Here is a 14,118-nt window from a genome sequence, read left to right as displayed (position 1 = left end):
GGTCCTTCCCAAAATACAGGACGTGGAAAACCCTCCTGCATAACATGTACAGCACCACAGCTGGGATTTTATCCCAAGTTCCTTGGGTTTGGGTGGGTTTGTGTCACCCAGGAGTGCTGCTGCTGCTGTGGGAATTGGGATGCAGGTAGTTGGATCCAGAATATGGGTGTGGGATGCAGGAGGAGGGATATGGGATACAGGAGGTGGGATGCAGGATGCACAGATACAGGACATTGGATGTGGGATGAAGGGGATACAGGGATACAGGACATTGGATGTAGGATTCAGGATATGGGATGCAGGAGGTGGGATGGAGGAGGTGGGATGGAGGAAGTAGGATGCAGGATTTAGGATGTGGGATGCCAGATATGAGGATACAGGACACTGAGTATGGGATGCAGGGGGTGGGATGTGGGATGCAGGTATTGGGATGAAGGACATGGGATGCAGGATGCAAGGATACAGGATTTATCATTGGGTGTGAGATGCAGATGGTGGGGATATAGGGTACAGGATGCAAGGATGGAGAATATTGGATGTGGGATGCAGGATAAAGGACGTGACAAATAGGCTATGAGAATTGGGATGTAGGATATGGGGCATAGGAGATGGGATATGGAATGTGGGATATGGGATGCTCCCTGCAGCAGGCTGCGTGCTGGTTGTCACTGCCCCTTAATCCAGGTGAAAAGGGAAGCTCTGGATTGTGAGGATCACGAATGAGCCTGGCCCAGCCCAGCCCACCCTTCCCTGGCTGCATCGAGGATGCAACACCAGCAAATCCCAGGAATTCCAGCTCATACCCATCACTGCCTGTGTGTGTGCAGGCGGTGGGATAAAGCAGGTGGGATGTGGGATGCAAGCTGTGGGATGCAGGATGCGTATCCACGTGTGTGCAGGGAGAACAGCTCGCTGCCAAGTGGGAAACATTCCAGGACAGCGTCAGTCCTCAGATCCAGACGTGATCAGATCCTGCCAGCCAATGCCCTTTGCTATCTCAGCTGTCTGGGAAGTGCAGCTTTCCTTGGAGTCGCCATCCCCAGTGCCTGGGAATGCCCTTGTTCCCCTCTCCATCCCCACAACTCCGTGTCCCTCCTTGCCAAGCTCCCAATTAAATCATCAGCTCAGTGTTTAATTACCCACACCATAAACCCCAAAGATTCCCCGGGTTTTAACACCCCTCCAATTCTTCCTTTCCATGGATGAGAGTGGAGGGAAAGCAGAGGGAGCATCTTCCCACCCCCACCAGGTTATTTATTAATGGAAAAGGCCGAGGCTGGAGCGCGGCTCCGGCACAGCCCTGGCAGCTGGCGGCTCCCTGGGAGCTGTAATTTGCACAAGCAAAAATAAACTAATTGTTATTTTCCATTTACATAAAGGGAAGGGAAGAGAAGCTGGAAGAGAGGGGGAAGGAGGCCGGGAATGTGAAGGGAATGTGCTGCCAGCTCCATCTGGGAGAGCTGTGCCAAAGTACCGGCTCATTCCCTGCTCCCGTGGGGCTCATCCTGCCTGTCTGGTTGCTGGAGGAGTTCAAATTTATGGAAATGATGGCACTGGACCATCATCTTCCTCACCACAGAGTCAGGGCCCACTTCCAGGGGTGTGTAGCCCATCCCAATGAAGATGCAACACAACAGGAGAGAGAGGACAACCACTTCCATCAGCTGGGTGGGAGGAAAAACCTGCTGGCATCAGGACAGATTTGAGGGATGGATGGAGATTTATTTGGGGTTTTCACTTTTGCCGTGGTGTGCGGATCCAAAAGAAGGGCCTGGGCATAGAATCATGGAGTGTTTTGTGTTGGGAGGGAACTTAAAAATCATCCAGTTCCAACCTCCTGCCATGGGCAGGGACACCTTCCACTATTCCAGGTTGCTCCAAGCCCTGTCCAACCTTGCCTTGGACACTTCCAGGGATGGGGCAGGCACAGCTTTTTTGGGCAACCTGTGCCAGGGCCTCCCCACCCTCCCAGGGAAGAATTTCTTCCCCATATCCCATCTAAGCCTGCCCTCTGGCAGTGGGATACCTCAGGTCTTTGAGACTTTAACCCTTTTCCCAAGTGACCGTTGCTGAAGGGCACCTGATGGGGATGTGTTTGTGGATCTGGGCTTGGGATGGAGGTGGGAGTGAGGATAAACAGCAGAGGGGGGTGGGAATGCTCCTTTCTCATCAGCTCTGTGCAGTTGGAGGATTCCTTGGACCAGGGAGGAAGAAGAAAAGGTTTCCCAGAGAGGCTGTGGATTCCCCATCCATGGAAGTGCCCAAAGCCAGATTGGATGAGATTGGAGCAACCTGATCTAGTGTAAGGCATCCCTGTCCGTGCCAATGGGGTTGGAATGAGAGGATCTTTAAGGTCCATCCCAACCCAAGCCATTCCAACAATTTTATGAAGAGCACATCCACGACCTCATGCACTGGATGGAGACTGGAGATGCTGTCACCAGCAGTGTCAGCACAGGAGAGACCCCTTCCATGCTGCCACATCTTGGGAACCTTTGTCATAACACTTGGAACGAAACGTCGCGGGCGTTTAATTCCGATTTACGCCGACAGGTCCTGTCCGTTAATTAAATATCCATTGATTGTTCGGAGAACACTTCCTTGGGTTTATCGCGTTTCTCCGAGACAAATCAAATTGCCACGTCATTAACTTCCAGCTCTCCAATCCATACATAATTACTGCCTTATTAATACCTCCGAGTTACGAGGAAGTTTGAGGCAATTAATATTTGTGGGATAGTTTGTATCAAGTTAATTCCGTCAGGGTTATGTTAATAATGCGGACATCTAATAAGCTGGATAATTAACGTCTTTCTCGTTAGCATCTTCTCAGGTGCCAGTTAAATGTCAGGACAGGCTTTGTGGCCGGGCTGTGTTTAATTAAACTCGTTATTACAGAGGGATTCATGGCTGTTACATGTGAACGGAGCCAGGTAGGACCAGCACGTGGTTCCTGCCCTGCCTGGGCTTTGGATGCAAAATGGGTTTGGGGATGGATTGGAAATGGGATTTAGGGGCTCTTCCAAGTCTGGACACAGGAGAGGTTTTTGCTTGGCAGGAAGGTCAGGATATGGTCCTCGTCAGTGTTGGTCTTGCTTGACTCAGAGCAAGGTTTGGATTTAAGGGATGTTCTTCCAAAAAAGTGGCAAAAACCATGAGCTCCCTGATGTGGACATGATTAGAGGAGTGGGGAAAGTGCTGGGAGCATCTGTGACCACATTCCCCAGCAAGACCAAAAATGGTCCAAAACCTATCCCCATGAAAATTCAGGCAAATTTTAGGCTCAGCTTTAGCCCAGATTTGAAGCTTTTTGTTGGGTTTCTTCCTGAGCTGGCAGGAGTTTTTCCAGTGCACCCCAGCCTTGGGATCATCTCACTCCACGCTGCTTCCCCGGGGTTTTCCTGCTCCCTCATCACCATGGAGTTCTTGGCCATAAGAACTTCTCTGGGAGACCTGACTGAGCCTGCATCTCCCTGCCCACAGCCTTCCCTCCCCTGCTGCTCATGAATAAAAGATGGACCCCGTCTACCTGGCCTGTTTGTCCTCGTGAAAAATTCATTGGCTGCTGATTAAGTTTTAAGGAAGGGCCGTGTTGCTCAGGTGGGTCGATGTTCTCCATCTGCCCAGAGGGGTGGGAAGCTGTGGAGTTGGGATTTGCCCCCTCTGCTTGCTCTGGAAAAGGAACGGGGGAGAGTTTTGCTCCTTCCCAGCTCCTGGTTGGGATCCCGGCAAGAAATGCTGGAATAGTGGGAAAAGAAGGACCCAGGCTGGGCTTGGTTCACATTTGGGAAGGTGATGATCCACGCCAGGCCCAGAGCACACCAGAAATTGTGGAATTTGGGAAAGGAGACACAAGCCATGACCACAGAGAGGAAAGAGGCCCCAGGTGACCTGAACAAGGTCTTCCATCCCTGGAGAATGTGGTGACCACTGAGGTTCTGCCTCAACAGAGGGACAGCATTTGCACTGGAAAAAAGAGGGAATTAACCAAAATTAAAATACTTTTCCTTTCTGATTATCCATAATCCCTAAAATAAAGGCTCTGCTGCTTATTTCTCCCCTCCCCTCCTCTTGTCTCACTCCAAGGGCACAGAGGAGATGCTCAGGAGCTCATTTTAAATTGCATTTAGGAGCTTATTTAATGTTATCCCTAAAAATGTTCCTGCTGGAGACGGCTCCTCATGTTCCCTCTTCTGGGACAGACTGGGGAAGGAGAAGAGGGAAGAATCCTCCACCACTCCATGTGTGGGGGCCGTGCTCATGCTGGCACCACAAAGTTGCCTCCCTGGTCAGAGATTCCTGCTCCATAAATATTTAAGGAAGCAGCGTGGGGGTCCCAGGGGTCTCCTGGGATGGGTCGTTAGTGCAGGACGAGGAAGCATCGGACAGAGAGCAGAGGAGGAGGGGAAAAAACTGCAACGAAAACCAAGCAAAAGCTGCCAAAGCCACAGGGTCAGGGATGAAATATTCATGGAGCCATCCGTGCTGGAAGACAGGTGTGGAGGTCCTGGGGAGGCTGCGGAAACCCCGCTCTGGCTTCCTTCTCTCTCGTCATCAATGCTCAGCCAGCAGAGTTGGGGGCAGTGGTTAAAGATGTATGAGCCCAGTTGTGCAACAGCTGGACACATCTGGCACCTCATCCCCCTGGTGCTCCTCTCCTGTGCTCTGTAAAAGATGGATGGGGGGATTGGGAGGGGACACTTGGTGGCCACTGCGTGGGCTGGGCCCTTCGGGAATCACAAGGAGAAATGGGATTTGGGATGGGGATGGTTGGATGGGAGGGATAGAGGTGGTTGGATGGGAGGGATGGGATTTGAGATGGAGGTGGTTGGGTGGGAGAGACAGATGGAGGTGGTTGGATGGGAGGAATGGGCTTTGGGATGGAGGTGGTTGGGTGGGAGGGATGGGATTTGAGATGGAGGTGGTTGGGTGGGACAGATGGGTTTTGGGGTGGAGGTGGTTGGGTGGGAGGGATGGGATTTGAGATGGAGGTGGTTGGGTGGGACAGATGGGCTTTGGGGTGGGGGTGGTTGGGTGGGAGGGATGGGTTTTGGGATGGAGGTGGTTGGATGGGAGGGATGGGCAGTGAGATGGAGGTGGTTGGGTGGGAGAGATGGGCAGTGGGGCGGAGGTGGTTGGATGGGACGGATGGGTTTTGGGATGGAGGTGGTTGGATGGGAGGAATGGGCTTTGGGATGGAGGTGGTTGGATGGGAGGGATGGGCAGTGGGATGGAGGTGGTTGGATGGGAGGAATGGAAGATCTACCAGAAGGGATGGGCAGTGGGAGGGATGAATGCTGTTGAGTTGGAGAGATGGGCAAAGGGTTGGGGTTGGTCATTCTGCAATGGATGGATGGATGGAAGTGGTTGTGGTGTAGGAATAGGTGATGGAATTTAGGAGTTTGGGTTGGAGGGATGAGCAATGGGGAGCAGGTGGGCTGTGGGAGGAACGGGTAATGGGATGGAGGTGGCTGGATGGGAAAGATGGAGCCTCAGATGGAGGTTTTTCCCTCTATTTCCCTTTTTGGGAAAGTTGTGTGTCCTGCTTGGCCCCTCCATGTCCTGTCAGAGCATCCCACAGGCTCTGCACCAGGCAGCCTTCCCAAATCCCATGTCCAGCTGGGAATTCAGCCCCATGCCCATGAGCCATCATCTTCCTTCCAGGTCACCACATCTCCTGCCAGACCCGACCACCCTAGAGATGAAATTCCTGAGCCAGGTGTTGAACCACCTCTTCCTAGAAATAACACCCCATTTTCTTACACAAATTATTTCCTTTGCCTCTGTGGAAGCTCATTAGAATTCTGGAATGTAACCACACAGATCGATGACATGCTGGGCCAGCACATGGCAGTCGATTCCTGTTTTCCAGGAGACTTTTCCTCCCTGTCTAATCAGGGAAGGCAACGTCTTTCTCCCTGATTTTTGCTATGGTATTGGTCCCCCGCTGATTAATTTCCAATGGGTCACCTCAGCAGGGAAGGAGGCTCTCCGGTTTAATTAGGAATGGGTAATATGAGTGTGGATTATCCCGCAGCTGTCCAGTGTTATTGTGGATGAGTGCCAGGAGTTTCAGCCTCTCATAAAATAAAATTCAAAAAGAAAATTCTTGGAATAAAAGCCTTTGTGCTTATCAGGTCAGTGTCCAGCTCAGGAGCTGATTAAGCAGCTTCATTGCCACCTGCCTGAGCCCACAGGCAGCTTATCCCAGGCCTTTCCACAGGGAGCTGAGGTCGGGATGCTGTTCCCAAAACGGTGAGTGCCACCAAATAGTGAAGGATGGAACAACTCTTCGCTTTATGGGAATTTATGGGATGGGAGGGCAGCATCCTTGCATTGCCCCTGTGCTCTGCTGTCCCCCAGGAGCATTGTGACACTCGGATCCATGCACACACACTCATTCCCGTCAGTTTTTCCAGCTCCGGGTCTCCTTGCTGGGAGCTGCCGAGTCAGCAGGCCGCACATCTGTAGCGCGGGATCCACCGGAGGATGATATTAATCAGGATTTTTTCCTCTTGGACTTTGGCAGCTTCCCGGTGCTCGCAGCTGTGCCCGCGCCCTGGGAAATCAGCTCCGGTGACTCCCGCGCTGCATCCATGCACACACACTCATTCCCGTCAGTTTTTCCAGCTCCGGGTCTCCTTGCTGGGAGCTGCCGAGTCAGCAGGCCGCACATCTGTAGCGCGGGATCCACCGGAGGATGATATTAATCAGGATTTTTTCCTCTTGGACTTTGGCAGCTTCCCGGTGCTCGCAGCTGTGCCCGCGCCCTGGGAAATCAGCTCTGGTGACTCCCGCGCTGCCAGCTGGGGATGCTCCTCATCCCCAGGAGCTTTTGGGGCTGTGGGCACAGATGTGTCCCCTCCCATGGATGAGCAGGGAAGAGGGGAGGAGCTGTTAATTCCCTAATCCTAGTGGTGCTGTCTTCGCACCCTTTCCATGCAGCTTCATCCCTATCCCTTCTCCTTGGTGCTCTTGGAGCACCTTTGGATGTTGTTTCCATCAAGGAGAATGTCCTGGACCAAGCAGCATCATCCTGGTCCCAAACCCTCCCCATGATGCTCGGAAGGAGGGAATAAGGTGTTACGGAATATGGGAAACTTGTTATGATGGGGACCTCCCTTCCAAGCATGGCATCTCATATGCCACTCCTGACATCCCGCATTCCTCATCCGGAAGCTGGATGAGGCCTGTGGGGTGGATAATTAGGATAATGAATTGCCCTAAGGCAGTGTTAGCCTCGGTGGGAACAGTGGGAAGGCTGGAGGAGAATCTTCTCCCACTAAGAACCTCTAATCCCATTCTTGGAGAATAAATTGTCCCAGTGCCTCAGTTTCCCTGGATGCAAACAGGGATGTGTGGGGTGGATCAGTGACATGGCCCATCCTGAGGGAAATACTACGTTTTCCAAGGGATTTTTGAGGCAGGGACTGACATGTGCCTGTTCTTTCATCCCTATTTTCCATCATCAGGGATCTCCAACTTCCTTTCCCTGACATCCTAACAGCGGTTGTGGTTAGGGGCAGATGGGAAAATGGGATCTGGGGAGGGATTTTTCTCAACCCTTGCTGGCCCCACTCATTCTGTTTTTGTGCTGTGCTCCCTTCCCTATGGACACAGGTTCTCCACAGGAGTTGGAAGCAGGAAAGGCGCAGGTAAGGGGGGGAATCCTCTCTCTCTTGTGATCCCTTTGTGTCCCGGTGTAATCAGCTCTGGTTTATTCTCTTTGATTTTTTTTTTGTCCTTTTTGTTGTTATTTTTCATTTTTCCTTAGTGTCAGCATTTCCCCCCCCCAATCTCTCCCTTCCCCTGGGATTCACCAGAAACCTGAGACTGGGAATTATTCAGGATGCAAAGGGCTGTTAGTGGGTCACTGGTCTCCTTCCGTGGCATCTTCCAGCTCCCAAGCCCTTAACCCTTCCCAAGCCACAGGAGGAATCCTCCACACTTCCCCCTTTCCCCCACACAGATCCCCATGGAAAAATCCCTGTTGAACCTGAAATCCTACAGGCAGAAGGGCCAGATAGGATAGGTTTGGGTGAATTTGGGCTGAAAAACAATGACTTTGCGGCTGTTGGAATGCTGGATGCTCTGCTGGGAGATGTTATGGGAAAATTATCACACTTTTGGGAATTTGGAATACCGGTTGTAGGTGGAATGGGGTTGGGATGAGGATGGGACATTGGAAGATGCTTGGATAGCTTTGCAGGCAGCACAGCCCTATGGGCAAAGCCAGAGCAACAGGAAATTTTGGGGCTTTGGGAAGAGTTTTATGCACTTAAAAACTTAATGGGGAAATTGTTGCTGCCAGCAGCAAATCCTCCTGGGATGTTGGGGGCAGACTCGAGGGCACAAACAGGTTAGGAAATATTGGAGCAGGATTTGGGGCAGAAATCTTTCCACGGATGGAGATGTGAGGATCTGGGCATCAGGGAGGTGTTGAGATGTTGGAGCATGTCCAGAGAAGGAGCTGGGGAGGGTCTGGAGCACCAGGAGTGGCCGAGGGAGTTGGAATTGGGGAAAGGCAGGCTCAGGAGGGACCTTCTCCCTCTCTGCAATTCCTGGAAAGGAGGGTGGAGCCAGGTGGGGATCGGGCTCTGCTCCCAGGGAACAAGGGACAGAACAACAAGAAATGGCCTCAAGTGGTGTCAGGGCAGGTCTAGATTCGATATTAGGGAAAATTTCTTCATGGAAAGCATTTTCCAGCCTTGACACACCTACCCAGGGCAGTGGTGTCACCATCCCTGGAGGGATTTAACATCCATGTGGATGTGGCACTTGGGACATGATCAGTGGTGGCCTTGGCAGAGCTGGACTTGTTCTTGAAGGGCTTTTCCAACCTAAATCATTCCATGATTCCACGATGGATGGATGACAGTGAGCTGTTGGCCACCACATGTCCCTACCAAGCTCCTCTTGTCCCTCAATCCCCACAACTCCTCCTGCTCATGGAGAAAAGCCAATTCCCTACAGTTTTGTCTCTTTCACTTTCCAAAACAAGAAGGAATAAATCCATGAGGATATGGAAAAGCAGGAAAAAAAATCCATCACTTTCAAAGGCAGCCTGGATGTTTTTCCAGCATTTGGGAGGTGTGTGTTTCTCTCCCAAATTGTTTGGCACCCAGGGGTATCGGGAGCACTCAATCTCAACCTTTTTGATCTGCTCCCAAAAAATTCATCAGAGGATGCAGAAAAGTGGATCAGCTCTTAAGCGCTGCATCAAGAAAGTTGCAGTTTAAACAGATTTTATATTATTTTTTTTTTCATCACCAGAGTTTCTAGGAAATTTAAAAAAAATTCCATGGAAGTGAAGAACAAGGCAGATCTCCTGATAAGCAAATAAAATTATATGAGATAAACCCCCAAGGCCTCTTTAGCCACCACAGCTGAAATATCAAATTTTTAGGCTTCCCTAGCCTGGACTGTGAGGAAAACAGAGGTGGAGGGACTGAAATATTTGCTGGTGGTTTTAAAAGCAGCCACTTTTTATACTGAAGGCTTCTCTGCACCTTGTGGTGACACAAGTGGTGTGTGGCTAAAAAGCCACCTGGGTTGTCACTCTAATGGAGTTAAATTCGCTTGGAAAAAAAAGAATGAAAATAAAAATAGCCATGAAAATATTTAAGAAAAAAAAAAAGAAAAAAAAAGAAAAAAAAAAAAAGAAAAGCAAACCTGGCCAGAGTCCATAAAGCAAAGAGCTGAGCAAATTGGGGCAATTGTCAAGGGAGGTCAAAGCTGTCACCTGTCAAAGTTGGCAGTTTCCTCTAGAAAGACTTGATGCGAATCCTCCCCCCAGAACATGGGCAGTGTCCAGGGGCAGCTCTGCTCTCCTGATGTGCATCTTTTCTGTGGGATGAGTTTTGCCTACGCAGCCACGGCCGATTTTACATCACAGTGAGCATCCAGCAGCTCCTCTCCTGCTCCTTTTCCTGGTTGTGTTTGGATCCAGTTTGGGTGATCTTTGCTGGCAGGGTGGGAATGAGGAATATGGGATATAGGATCAGCAGCTGGCTCTGCTCCAATGTGCCGGAGAGAGGCAGCACAGGGGTTAAAACATTCTCCACCCCAAAAAGGAGCCATGTAGCTCCTAAGGACACCTAAAACTTCCACAAAAAGGAATTTTCGAGGAAACCACGGAGATGCTCCAAGGGATGGAGCCCCTCTGCTCTGGAGCCAGGCTGGGAGAGCTGGGGGTGTTCACCTGGAGAAGAGAAGGCTCCAGGGAAACCTCAGAGCCCCTTCCAGCACCTAAAGGAGCTCCAGGAGAGCTGGAGATGAGGCTTGGAGTGGAAGGAAAAGAGGGAATGGCTTCCCACTGCCAGAGGGCAGGGTTGGATGGGATACTGGGAAGGAACAACCCCTCCTGGAAACCTCAGCAGAGAGGTGGAGGGAGGAGGAGGAGGAGGAGGAAGGAAACAATTCCCCAGCTGCTGGAGATGTTTCCTCCATGTGAGCACTGCTGTGGCTCCAGGGATTTGTCCGGCATGTCATTCTCCTTGGCACTGGAATGACCTCAGCTCCCTCTTGGCTGGTGCTCCAAACCTACTGTTGGCCTGCGAGAAAATAATAAAGAATTAATTAAGACCCAGCTCTCATCAGTGTTAATGCTTCAGAGCCCCTTTAGCCACCGTTCCAGGGCGTTCCAGGTGCTTTTGCCTTATGAAATAATCAGGATGGAGATGCAGCCAGAGCAGTGGCCTCAGCTCTGAGCACTGATCACAAAAAGGGTCTGAAAAAAAAAATGGATTTCAAAGATTTCAGTCCTCTATTTTCCTCATCACCCTTCTCTTCTCCCTTCTCTGCCAACATTTACTCTTCCTCTTCCTCTCCCCCCAGGAATTCTGGTGTTTCACTGCTGTTTAAACTCCCACAGCACAAATCTTCTCCAGCACAGACCTCAAGGGTGTGAGTGCTCTGGTGACATCCTCTAGGAGATATTCCCAAGCTCTGATAACCCTGCAAACCTCCTTCAGAAGATCACAGCATTCCCATGGCATCTCTATCCACAGGACCCCCACCACTGGGAAATCTCATCCCAAACAGGTCCCACCCATCACTGGGAGAAACACCAAACCTTTGGACCATCAGGACAAATCTGGATTCTCGGCTGACCCACCACACCTGAGCCCTTGGAGCATCTTTGTGGCTCTCTGCTTCCATGAGGTCACCAGAGAAGGCCTGAAGGACTGGTTTAAGGGAATGTGAATTCCTGGTGGATAAAAACTCCTACAAGATGTAGGAAGTTGTTGGCTGTGGATCCACGGGGTGCCAGTGTGAGTAACCACCAGGAGCATGGGAAGGGTTTTTTTACTCCTTGGTGGTCGTTGTCCAAGGTTTCCAGCTCTTCTCAGAAGAGGCCATGCTGCTCCAAAGGGTTTTCTGACTGAAAAATCCCTCTTTTTTTCTTATTGGGAATTTTAAGGGTTCTGCTTCATGATGAGGTTTTCCACAGGCTCTTTCAGAGGAGCTGGAGGGGATGTGGGTTGGGGAACATGGATTTCTTTACATCAGAGATAGCAAGATAACTCTTGGATTAAAGAGTTGTCTGGACTTGAAGTGCCCATGTCCTTATCCTGGACTGAGAGGGAATGAGGACTGGGAATGAGAAGGTCAGGAATTCAAAACTGTGGGGCAAAGCCTTAAGATCCAGTGCAGCCAGAGCTGGTTTCTCATCCCAGCAGAGCAAAAGGGGCTCCAGGACCTTGCTTATTCCCACCAGGGACTCCAAGAATGAGGATGGAATCAGGCTGTATCCTCAGAAACGGCTGTGTCCGCAAAATCTTTGGGAAGATTCAGAGCAGCAACTGCTGGTGGCAAGAGGCAGCACAAAGAAACTCCATGGGGCATCACAGAACAAGCTGAGCTTGGGGGAATTTCTTAATCCCTCTCCTTACTCAAAGGCTGGATTTTGCCTTCTCCATCACTCCGGAGAAAGGAGCCCTGGGTGCTGCTGGCTTGGGATGGGACTTGGAGCCAGAGCCTGGTCTCTGAACACAAGATCAGCTTTGAGGAGGAGAAACTGAGAGCTGGGAAATGCTAAAAGAGCCATTAAATCATCTGCTCCATCCCCAGCAGGGCTGGTGGGATTGTCCCCCCGAGGCGGCTGGCATGGAAATGCTGCTGTTGTGGGGTTTTCATGGAGATCCTCTGGGAACAGCTCCCTGCCAAGTGTGGGAAACTCTGTGAAATCTCTACCTTTTGCTTCTCATTAGTGCAGCCTAATCATCCCCCTTTTCCCAGGGGGATTTCTGCCCTCCAGGCACACGAGACCTTTTTTCCATCTGCCTTCCCAGCTGTCTGCCTGCCCAGGTCCCTGCAGGTCGGTGCTTACCTGGAGGGGATTTTTTTCCAAGCCTTTGGGTCCTGGCAGCCCCCAGGGCAGGACAAGAGGCAGGAAGAGCAGTTGAATGATCGGGCAGGATGCAAACAAAGGGAAATGGTGTCCGAGGAGGATTGTCCTGGCTCAGGAATTCCCCTGGAACACATCAGGCAGTTTCATGTGAGGCTCTGTCCTCCCGAGGCCTGGCACCACCTTTCCCAAGCTGTGCAGGAGCTGGAAGCCAGGATTGTCTCATTCCCTGTGGGACAGCAGAGGTGTTCATGTGTTTGCTTCCCAATGGGCAGCTCCTGCCACTAAAGGCATCGGTATGTAGAGCCTGTGTCAAAGTGGAAGGATGGGAATGGGGACTGGATGGTTCAACCCCAGAGCTGGGGGAAATTTGGGATGAGAAGGTTTGTGGCTCCTCTGGACAAGCAGGAAAGATGGATTCTCTGTAAGAGAGGAGGGAAAGGAGCTGAGACCTCAGGTGAGATGTGATGGGTCTGCAGTGGGTTTGCCAGAGGGTTTGGAAAGCTGTGCAGAGCCGGAAGAACAGGGAAAGGGATGCTGGTGCAACACCTCTGGATATGGGCTCACCATGACTGGAAATAATCCAGTGGCCACCCCAGTCTGGGAGAAAATTTTTTTCTAATCAAACCCAGAGCTGGCAGAGCTGGCAGGGGTCTCTCCTCTGAGGGAAAAGCTGCTCCCAACACACCTCCTTCCACCTGGGAAATGACCCACACTCCTAGGATCATTGCTTTGCTTGGGCATAGGAACCATCCCCTGGTCCAGCAGCTCCTGTGAGGAACAAAACCAGGAGTGAAAGCTCCAATTATGGAGTCTGGCAATAAAAACACAATCCAGAAATAACCAAGGTGGATTCAGACTGTGAACGTGTGCTGTGAATCCAATTTAAATTGTAAAATGTTTAGGGAGCTGCCTGCTGGTGACAAGGACCTGCCCTGCCCTGCCTGCAGGGCTGCACGGAGCATTCCAGGGGATGGCCAGGTGCTGTCACTCCACCTGTGACAAGGACAGCAAAAACTGACCAAAACACTCATGAAAACATTGGAATGGTATCTCTGAGGGGTCCAGAGGCTGTTTATGTCCCAGAGAATGTGAATCCAACATGGGGAAACAGGGAGATGCAGATAACAACCGGCTATGTCCCAAATCCCTGGAGCCACTTCCTCCTGCTGGTTTGGACCCTGCTCTGTCACCTGCTGGCACCACATTTATCCCTTCCCATATAACACGGCGGGGGAGCTGGGACTGGATTCTCTTTAAGGTCCCTTCCAACCCAATCCACTCTACAATTCTGGGATCACTTCACAGACCCACAAGGGGTGAGGTGAGGCCAGGACGCCACGCGGTTGCAATCCCAGAGGACTCCCCACGGCTCCCAATCCCTTTATCTCGGGATCAAGAAGTCTGGGGCCGCATCTGCCAGCCTTGTGCTGCTGGCATCACGCTGCTGCTGAAGCAGCAGGATGGGGCAGCCCGTGGGAGCGACAGCACCGATCTTCCACCCCGAAAAAAACATCCTGGGATCAAACACGCTGATGCTTCTCCCTGTCCCGTGGGGTGAGGTCCCCACGGCTTCCAGCGTTTTTCAGCCTTGCAGCCCTCTGGGTTAACCCGGGAGCATCCTCCTCCCTCCATCCCTCCCTCCCTCCCTTCCCTCCCCTTCTTTCCCCGTCTCGGCGCTCGCCCCCGCCGGCATCCACCAGCCTCTTTCAGGTACCTCGGAGCTTTTAATTGAAAGCAGCCGCCGCTGCTCACAAAACACGCCGCGA

At 51.5% G+C, this 14,118-nt stretch overlaps 1 protein-coding gene across 1 annotated transcript in view; it reads left to right on the top strand.

The window, feature by feature from the left end:
- MAFA (MAF bZIP transcription factor A) overlaps window positions 1-14,118 on the top strand; it is a gene marked incomplete at its 5' end in the record, with an annotated part of 19,647 nt that overhangs the window by 5,363 nt on the left and 166 nt on the right. The gene's annotated exons all lie outside the window — the stretch shown is intronic.

This window comes from Geospiza fortis, unplaced genomic scaffold (genome assembly GCF_000277835.1).
Source record: "Geospiza fortis unplaced genomic scaffold, GeoFor_1.0 scaffold543, whole genome shotgun sequence".
In the NCBI taxonomy this organism is placed as follows: domain Eukaryota; kingdom Metazoa; phylum Chordata; class Aves; order Passeriformes; family Thraupidae; genus Geospiza; species Geospiza fortis.
This window is presented reverse-complemented; position numbering and strand designations above follow the sequence as displayed.